This window comes from Bos javanicus, chromosome 19, assembly GCF_032452875.1.
Source record: "Bos javanicus breed banteng chromosome 19, ARS-OSU_banteng_1.0, whole genome shotgun sequence".
NCBI lineage: Eukaryota > Metazoa > Chordata > Mammalia > Artiodactyla > Bovidae > Bos > Bos javanicus.
The window spans coordinates 7453141-7463208 of record NC_083886.1 but is presented as its reverse complement, the minus strand read 5'-3'; the positions used below and the strand labels follow the sequence as shown (position 1 = coordinate 7463208).

Sequence of the window (10068 nt, the reverse complement as noted above, 5' to 3'; positions counted from 1 at the left end):
AGGAACAGTGCATTCTTAATGACCCATGTATTTATCCATAAAACGTCTTTAATGTTTAATTGTTAAATCTTGGTGCCAAGCATAGCCAAAGGCAGAAAATGTTCTTCAGCAATCAGTACACAATGCCTGGGTACTTCTGGCCCTTCGCCATCTTCCCACGGACCTTCTCCTTCAAGTCTATTTGCACTGTGCATCCCAACAACAGGCAAGTTTGGCCGTGGAGGACAAAATGAAGCAGAGCAAAGGTCAACAGAGTTTTGCCAGAAGAACACACTGGTCACAGAAAAATCCCTCTTCCAAAAACAAAAAAAAATGACTCTACACATGTACATTACCAGATCAGCAATACTGAAATCAGACTAATTATATTCTTTGCAGTCAAAGATTGAGAAGCTCTATACAGACAGCTAAAACAAGACCGGGAGCTGACTGTGGCTCAGATCATGAACTCCTTATTGCAAATTCAGACTTATACTGAGGAAAGTAGAGAAAACCACTAGACCATTCAGGTATCTTATGATTATACAGTGGAAGTGACAAACAAATTGAAGGAATTAGATCTGATAGACAGAGTACCTGAAGAACTATGGATGGCGATTTGGGAAATTGTACAAGATGTGGTGATCAAGACTATCCCTAAGAAAAGGAAATTCAAAAGGGAAAAATGATTATCTGAGGATGCCTTAGAAAGAGCTGAGAAAAGAAGAGAAGTGAAAGGCAAAGAAGAAGAAAAAAAAAAGATATATCCATTTGGATGCAGAGTTCCAAAGAATAGCAAGGAGCAATAAGAAAGCCTTCCTCAGTGATCAATGCAAAGAAATAGAGAAAACAATAGAATGGGAAAGACTAGAGATCTCTTCAAGAAAATTAGAGATACCAAGGGACATTTCATACAAAGATGAACACAATAAAGGAGAGAAATGGTATGGACCTAAAAGAAGCAGAAGATATTCAGAAAGGTGGCAAGAATACATTGAAGAAATATACAAAAGAGATCTTAATGGTCCAGATTATCACAATGGTGTGATCACTCACCAAGGGCCAGATATCCTGGATTGTGAAGTCAAGTGGGCCTTAGGAAGCATCATTACAAACAAAGCTAGTGGAGGTGATTGAATTCCAGCTGAGGTATTTCAAATCCTATAAGACCATGCTCTTAATGTGCTGCACTCAATATGCCAGCAAATTTGGAAAACTCAGCAGTGGTCACAGGACTGGAAAAGGTTAGTTTTAATTCCAATGCCAAAGACAGGCAATGCCAAAGAATGTTCAAACTGCTGCACAATTGCACTTATTTCACATGCTAGCAAGGTCATGATCAAAATTCTCCAACTAGGCTTCAACAGTTCATAAACCAAGAACTTCCAGATGTGCAAGCAGGATTTAGAAAAGGCAGAGAAACCAGAGATCAAATTGCCAACATCTGTAGAATCAGAGAAAAATTAAAAGAGTTCCAGAAAAACACCTACTTCTGCTTCACTGACTAAGCCTTTGACTGGGTAGATCACAACAAATTGTGGAAAATTCTTAAAGAGATGCAAATACCAGACCACCTTACGTGCCTCTCGAGAAATCTGTATGCAGATCAAAAAACAACAGAACTGGACATGGAGCAACAGACTGGTTCCAAATTGGGAAAGGAATACATCAAAGCTGTTTATTATCACCTTGCTTATTGAACTTATATGCAGAGTACATCATGCAAAATGCCAGGCTGGATGAAGCAAAAGCTGGAATAAAGATAGCCACTAGAATATCAATAACCTTAGATATGCAGATGACACCAACCTTATGGCAGAAAGTGAAGAGGAAATAAAGAGCCTCTTGATGACAGTAAGAGAGGAGAGTGAAAAAACTGGCTTAAAACTCAACATTCAAGAAATGAAGATCATGGCATCCAGTCCCATCACTTCATGGCAAATAGATGGGAAAACAATGGAAACAGTGACAGACTTTATTTTGGGGGTTCCAAAATCACTGCAGATGGTGACTGCAGCCACAAAATTAAAAGACACTTTCTCCTTGGGAAAAAGCTATGACAAAACTAGACACCATATTAAAAGCAGAGATATTACTTTGCTGACAAAGATCGGTCTAGTCAAAGCCATGATTTTTCCAGTAGTCATGTATGGATGAGAGAGTTAGACCATAAAGAAAGCTGAGTGGTGTAAAATTGATGCTTTTGAACTGTGGTATTGGAGAAGACTCTTGAGAGTCACTTGGACTGCAAGGAGATCAAACCAGTCAATCCTAAAGGAAATCAACCCTGAATATTCATTGGAAAGACTCATGCTGAAACTGAAATCCGATACTTTGGCCACCTGATGGGAAGAACTGACTCACTGAAAAAAATTCTGATGCTAGGCAAGGTTGAAGGCAAGAGGAGAAGGGGTTGACAGAGGATGAGATGGTTGGATGGCATCAGCGACTCGATGGACATGAGTTTGAGCAAGGTCCAGGAGTTGGTGATGAACCAAGAAGTCTGGCGTGCTGCAGTCCATGGGGGCGCAAAGAGTATGACACGACTGAGCGACTGAACTGACCTGAGCTGATTTGGAGAGACGCACTGAAAAAATTATGAAAAATAAAAGCAGTGTGGAGAGGATATGTCCTATTTCTTGTTTTTGCTCTCAAGTGGTCTCTCTTTTAAAAAGTAATCATGATTGTGGATGGTGGTACTCTTGTTCTTTTAAGTACTTATTTAGCAAAAGACAGCAAGCTCATAGATACAGAGGACAGACTTGTGTTTGGATTGGGTGTCATAGGTGAATTCGAGCTTTTTTGTTAATTTTGGTTTAAATAAGTCAAATCATTCTTTGAAAAAAAAATTACATCATTTACGCAAAATCTGTCCCGTCAGTGTTAACTCTATCTCCAGAGATGCCAGCTAAGACTCACATGGGACCTTTGTCAATGTCTGCTGTGACATGACATTTACTGCTTGCCAATTCTTGGCCCATTCCAATTCCCAATCATCATTGCTCTGAGATAATTTTCACAGAGTGCAAGAGGGAACAGGGAGAAGAAACTCATTCACGAGGAATCATTCCTAAGGCATCTGGATACAGATGAGATCTCCTCCTATGTGCATGTCATGCAGACTTCATGTAGATACAAAGGGATGGGACTGGGTTTCTAGTGAGAAATTTAGTCTCTTCACTTCTGCTTGGTCTGTATGGAGCAGTTCCCTGGTTACTTCCCCAGATTTGTGACTGGTTGGCTGTGCAACGGAGAGAGGAGGGAAATCAGCTGAAAGGGCAGCAGCATCCCTTTGTCAAAGGCCCTGGGAGGGGAGGGGCAAAGGGGGTTGAGTGGGACAGGGGAGAGTGAGTCATTTCTCTCCACTGACTGCAAACTCCACACTCACAGCTCACATCTCTCAGGAATCCAGAGGCCTCTTTGCCACAGTGGTGGATAGTTTCTTCCTGATGCTCTTTGCCATCATGAAGTGAAGTGAAGTGAATGAAAGTCGCTCAGTCATGTCTGACTCTTTGCGACCCCATGGACTGTAGCCTGCCAGGCTCCTCTGTCCACAGAATTCTCCAGGCAAGAATACTGGAGTGGGTAGCCATTCCCTTCTTTAGAGGATCTTCCCAACCCTGGGATAAAACTCAGGTCTCAGGCATTGCAGGCAGATTCTTTACCATCTGGCCACCAGTGAAGCCCATCATAAGTCTGCTCATTTCGTCCTACATTATTTATCTGTTCTAGGGGCCTGCAGAGGCGGCGTGGAGTCCACAGCTTGGGGAGAGGCGGGGAAGATGAATCTGACTGGCCTAGAATCCTGCTTGGGGATGCACCAGTGAGTTTTTGCTTCTGGTCACTATTTTAAGTATTGATTGAAAAACAAAACTGTAAAAAATCTTGTTTTCCTATTTTTTCCTCAGATGCATTGATATAGCATTTCTCAGACTACTCTGAAAAGTTTAAAAGGAACCAACTTCTTTCTTAAAGACCTAAATTAAAATGTAATTTTTGGGAGGGGGATTCAGGATTGGGAACACATGTACACCCGTGCTGGATTCATGTTGATGTATGGTAAAAACAATACAATATTGTAAAGTAATTAGCCTCCAATTAAAATAAATTTAAAAATAAATTTAAAAAAGAAAAATGAAAAATAAAACCATAAACGTGAAGAATTTTTCGGTAGAATGAGTTTGGAACAGTGTACAGGGCAGGGAGAGGACTATTAATTCTCAGCTTTTTCTTCAAGGTGGGTGCTCAAAAAAAGTTCGAAATCCTATACCAGTCTCTCCCTCCTCATTGTAATTTTTACCTCTGAAATTCCCAAGGACACACTATTCTTGATCAGCAATGAATAACATTGGGATCTTAGGCTGTCAAGCTTTTCAATCAAGCTATCCAGGAGGCCAGTGAGGAGGATTTTTCCCACTCATGTTCAAGTTTCCTGCTCATGAGATGAGTCCACAGGCACTGCCATCTGTGGCCACCACCCCGCCTGCTTGGCAGGGGCAGCAATGTCTTCGCATGCCCCACTGAGCAAGCCTGCTGTCTCTGCCCACAGGCATGTTGCCCCCAGGACCACACGAGGCCAGGCTGCTCTGGACTGCCTCGGGGCATTTGAGGGATCCCAGTACTCCATGAAAAAAAGTGGATGATGTTCCTGCTGCTCTCTGAGTCGTGCGTCTGAACCTTATGCAGAAGTTTCCCTACCTAGGGCACCTGGCTCAGGAGGCTGGGTGGAGAACCAGGCAGTTACAGCCACCCTGGAGCAGAAGAGGAAGAAGAAGGTCAAGATCTATTTCCACAAGAAGCAGCAGCTCATGAGGCTATGGAAGCAGGACAAAAAGAACAGAGAAGGAAATCTACAAGTTCCCAGAGATCCTCAATACCCATGGATCCTACTCTGGGCACTCAATAAAACAGACTGCTTATTCCTTTTTAAAAAAATAAAACCCAAAAACTGTCCATGAGCTCTTCAGATAACCTAGTAGCAGGTGTGTGGCATCCCATCCCATCTCTTCATGGCAAATAGATGGGGAAACAGTGGAAATAGTGACAGACTTTATTTTGGGGGGTTCCAAAATCACTGCAGATGGTGACTGCAGCCATGAAATTAAAAGATGCTTGCTCCTTGGAAGAAAACCTACGACAAACCTAGATGGCATATTAAAAAGCAGACATTATTTTGCCAACAAATGTCCATCTAGTCGAAGCTATGGTTTTTCCAGTAGTGATGTATGGATGTGAAAGGTGGACTATAAAGAAAGCTGAGTGCTGAAGAAGACTCTTGAGAGTCTTGCAAGAAGGTCCAACCAGTCCATCTTCAAGAAAATCAGTCCTCAATATTGATTGGAAGGACTGATGCTGAAACTGAAACTCCAATACTTTGGCCACCTGATGCAAAGAACTGACTCCTTGGGAAAGACCCTGATTTTGGGAAAGATTGAGGGCAGGAGGAGAAGGGAATGACAGAGGATGAGATGGTGGGATGGCATCACTGACTCGATGGACATGAGTTTGAGCAGGCTCCAGGAGTTGGTGAACGACAGGGAAGCCTGGCATGCTGCAGTCCATGTGGTCACAAAGAGTCAGACAAAATTGAGGAACTGAACTGACTGAGATGGGGAAAAGTGGAAACAGTGACATATTTATTTTCTTGAGCTCAAAAATCACTGCAGACAGTGACTGCAGTCACAAAATTAAAAGATGCTTACTCCTTGGAAGAAAAGCTATAACAAACCCAGACAGCATATTAAACAGCAGAGACATCACTTTGCAGACAAAGGCCCATAGACTCAAAGCTATAGTGTTTCCTGTAGTCACTTACAGATGTGAGATTTAGGCTGCAAAGAAGGCTGAGGGACAAAGAATTGACGCTTTTCTAATTGTGGTGCTGGAGAAGACTCTTGAGAGTCCCTTGGGCTGCAAGGATAAAACCAGTCAATCCAAAAGGAAATCAACCCTGAATATTTATTGGAAGGACTGATGCCATAGCTGAAGCTCCAATACTTTGGCCACCTGATACGAAGAGCTGTCTCATTGGAAAAGACATGATGCTGGGAAAGATTGAAGGCAGAAGGAGAAAGGGATGACAGAGGATGAGATGGTTGGATGGCATCACCGACTCAATGGACATGACTTTGATTTAACTCCAGGAGCTAGTGAAGGACAGGGAAACCTGGCATGCTTTTAGTCTATGGGGTCACAAACAGTCTGCTGAACAATGACTGAACAATGACGACAATGGGGAAAACATCCTGTTCATTGCTCTAAACCATGTGTTACTGTAAAAATACATAGACCTCACCATTTTAGAAACACCTACCACTTCTTTCAGAGGAGATATCTCCAAGCCCTGTATTGAAAGGAAATTATTATTTTAAGCTTAGAGAAGGATCATGAAGTACATAAACAGTTTGAATATAGAGATTATCTGTGATAAATTTAAAGAGGAACAGAATGATTCAGGGTAGTTTTTTAAGATGGTCAGACTGCAAAGAAAATACTCTGAGGAAGTCAGGCTTCAGTAGTCACAAACTTCAAATGGAAGAGCTAGATTAAATGGTAACCAAGCTCTCTTGTAGCCCTAACAGTACATGCATTCAGGACTTTTTGACATGTCTGTGTAGTTTTACAATTTGTGAATGCTTTTGTAGCCTTCATGCTTGGGATGTGAAATAATTAATGGAAAAGATTTGGCCAACTGCAGCTAGAGGGGAGTTGATGGTGGCATACACACACACACACACACACACACACACACAAGTATCAGAGCCTATGTTTCCATGCAGCAGAGGTTTTTCTCAACTGAACTCAACATGGAAACTAATTCATTCTGTTAAAAAAGGGAGAGAGGTATATAAACCAGCCCACCACAGTGCTGGGACAGCACAGAGGCCACAGCGATGGAATGCCCAGGATGTAAAGGAAGTCATAAAGTAGGTAAGCAAAGAAAGAGAGACAGAGTGGGGGGAGACCCTTCCTGAAGGTAATAAATAACTGGAGAGGAATTCCATAGGCTGTACTAGAGGAAAAAATCTTTATAAAGAGTCAAGAGTCTCCCTTATTAATGCCACGTATTCTGTGCCATTACAGATGTAAAACCTGGTAACTTCCTGCACTGACATTCAAGGCCAGGAAACAAGGGAGCCCCAGCACAGAACAGAACAGAATGGGGCTAAGGAAAGGTTTTGACAGCCCCCGGAGGCCAGAGAACACTGGACCGGACTTGGGCAGAGAGGGCCCCCCTCAGGCCCGGCTGGGTCCTTATTTGACCCACAAGGCCTATCTGGGGCAGGGAGTTGAGCCTTTAAGGTTTCCACAGTCTGTTCATTTTAACAAAGCTCCTCGTGTTTATAATGCTCCAGATTAAAGATCTCTTCCAGATATTGGTACAGGGCACTGTACTGTTTGCATAACCTGAATTTTCAGTACTCCCCAAGCTTTGTGTCTGGAGAAAACAGAGAGCACCCTGTCTTCCTCACATTGCCTTCAGCAGGCTTCCTTCTCCACTTTTCACTTTTACAGACCTGTTCTCATTCCATCCATGGGGAACGCAAAGGCACAAGGCTGAGGGTTACAAGTGAGGGAAACTGAGGCACAGGGATGCTAACTGGTTTGTCCAGCATCGCCATATCTGAAACATAGAGCCCACCAAGATAAGCTAAAATGTAACTCTTCTGACACCCAGTGCGTCAGTCAAGTTTTGCTAAGGGGACTTCCCTGGAGGCCCAGTGCTTAACAACCCACCTGCTCAGCTGCAGGGGACCTGCAGGGGACGCAGCTGAGATCCCTGGTTGGGGAGATAAGCTCTCACATGCCTCGGAGCAACGAAGCCTGTGCGCGGCAACTGCTGAAGCCCTCACATTCTGGAGTCCACGCACCACACGAAAGATCCCTCATGACACAACAAGAGACAACAGTGAAGGCCTGACAAATAAATAGACTTTTTTTTTTTTTTTTAATTTTTTAGGTTTAAGGTGCTATGCGTTGGCACTGGGGACACAAGGATACACTAGGCAAAACCCCGACTCTGGAACTCGGGATCTCAGAGGAGATAAACGAGCAGCAACTTCCCACATGACTTGGCTCGGGCTATGATGTTTGTAAGTCTAGGGCAGTGCCCACAACCAGGTACAGCTTTGCTCCTCAAGAGACATTTGGTGGTGCCTGAAGACATTTCCGGTTCTCACAACTCGGGAACTGCTACTGGCATCTCCTGGGTAGAGCAAAGAATGCTGCTAAGATTCATCAATAAACAAGACAGCCTCCCACAGCAAAGAGCTATCCAGCCGCAAATGTCCAAAGAGCCTAGGTTGAGAAACCCTAGCATAGAGCAGTATAGGGATACAGGGTAAGGAACTCAACTCCGCCTGGTCCTAAGATGGTGGAAGATTTATCAGGGGAGCAGGTGATGCTTGAAGTTTCAGGAAAAATGAGTAAATAGCATCCCGAGTATCCAAAAGAACCAATAGGTGAGAGTCACATGAAATAGTCTATTGTACAGATATCTGTAATTTGATCTAAGCTGAAGGTGACTCTTCAATGAAGTGGAACCATTGATGGTATTAATCAGAGAGGTGTCGGCTCATGCACTCAATAGTTTGTTATATTAGTGTTGAGCAGAAGATCTCAAACTTCATTTGGGGTATGAATAAAAAATACAGATTCCAGATCTACCAACATACACACACATGCACAAATATCCTGATGCAGGAACACAGTAGGTCTAGGGTAGAGCCCTGAAACCAGTACTTTTTATAAGTACTCCGTGCAATTCTAAAGCAGGTAATCCAACTCCTCACTGGTATACAGAATATATTTGACAGTGGTAAAATTGCAAACTCAAAGAAAATAAAAAGGAATTTCAGAAAGAGACTAAACAAGTAGACTAATTCTTTTCTCTGTTCTGAACTGGGTGCTTATATAGGAATCTACTGCTTTAGTACAAGTCACACGGCAGGAGAGCTACTCTTCCTGGATTCCTGGGATGGGAGAAGCACTGAAGAAGTGCACACTCCATGTGACACTTTCTGGGCAGTTCTTGGGGATCCCAATTGCTTCTCCAACTTGAAAAATTCTGTGTCCCCAAACCTTGCAGACACAGAAGTACTTGCTTCCTGTCCCCAAAGAGACTCATCCCTGGGATTCCCCATCAGTCATACCATGAGAGCTTGGGTAGTTTTGTTAGCTCTTTCCCTTAGTCGTCTCATCTATGTTCTCTGATAACGATATGGGAAATTATAGAAGCCCAAATAGGATTTTTAAAATAGAAAGAAAAGAATAGTAAAGAATCTACAAGACAGGACCCTGGAATCTGACAGATGGGACTCAGAGGTTGGGTGTCTTGCCCAAGGCCACAAAGAGGAAAAAAGCTTCAAACTCATTCATGTTGATGTATGGCAAAACCAATACAATATTGTAAAGTAATTAGCCTCTAATTAAAGTAAATTTACCATGTCCCACAGGTTTTGGGTTGTTGTGTTTTCATTTTCATTTGTTTCTGTGCAAATTTTGATTTCTTTCTTGATTTCTTCTGTGATTTGTTGGTTATTCAGCAGAGTGTTGTTCAGCCTCCATATGTTGGAATTTTTAATAGTTTTTCTCCTGTAGTTGAGATCTAATATTACTGCATTGTAGTCAGAAAAAATGCTTGGAATGATGTCTATTTTTTTGAATTTACCAAGGCTAGCTTTATGGCCAAGGATGTGATCTATCCTGGAGAAGGTTCTATGTGCGCTTGAGAAAAAGGTGAAATTCATTGTTTTGGGATGAAATGTCCTATAGATATCAATTAGGTCTAACTGGTCTATTGTATCGTTTAAAGTTTGTGTTTCCTTGTTAATTTTCTGTTTAGTTGATCTATCCATAGGTGTGAGTGGGGTATTAAAGTCTCCCACTATTATTGTGTTATTGTTAATGTTTCCTTTCATACTTGTTAGCATTTGTCTTACATACTGTGGTGCTCCCATGTTGGGTGCATATATATTTATAATTGTTATATCTTCTTCTTGGAAACTATAAAACTCCTAGAGGAGAACATAGGCAAAACACTCTCTGACATACATCACAGCAGGATCCTCTATTACCCACCTCCCAGAA

The 10068-nt window shown here is 42.4% G+C and overlaps 1 non-coding gene across 1 annotated transcript; it reads left to right on the top strand.

The window, feature by feature from the left end:
- Positions 1 to 4369: 4369 nt before the first annotated feature.
- Positions 4370 to 4454, top strand: LOC133233112 (small nucleolar RNA Z195/SNORD33/SNORD32 family). The gene has a single exon (XR_009731590.1). It is a non-coding gene; the product is annotated as a small nucleolar RNA Z195/SNORD33/SNORD32 family (small nucleolar RNA).
- Positions 4455 to 10068: the final 5614 nt, after the last annotated feature.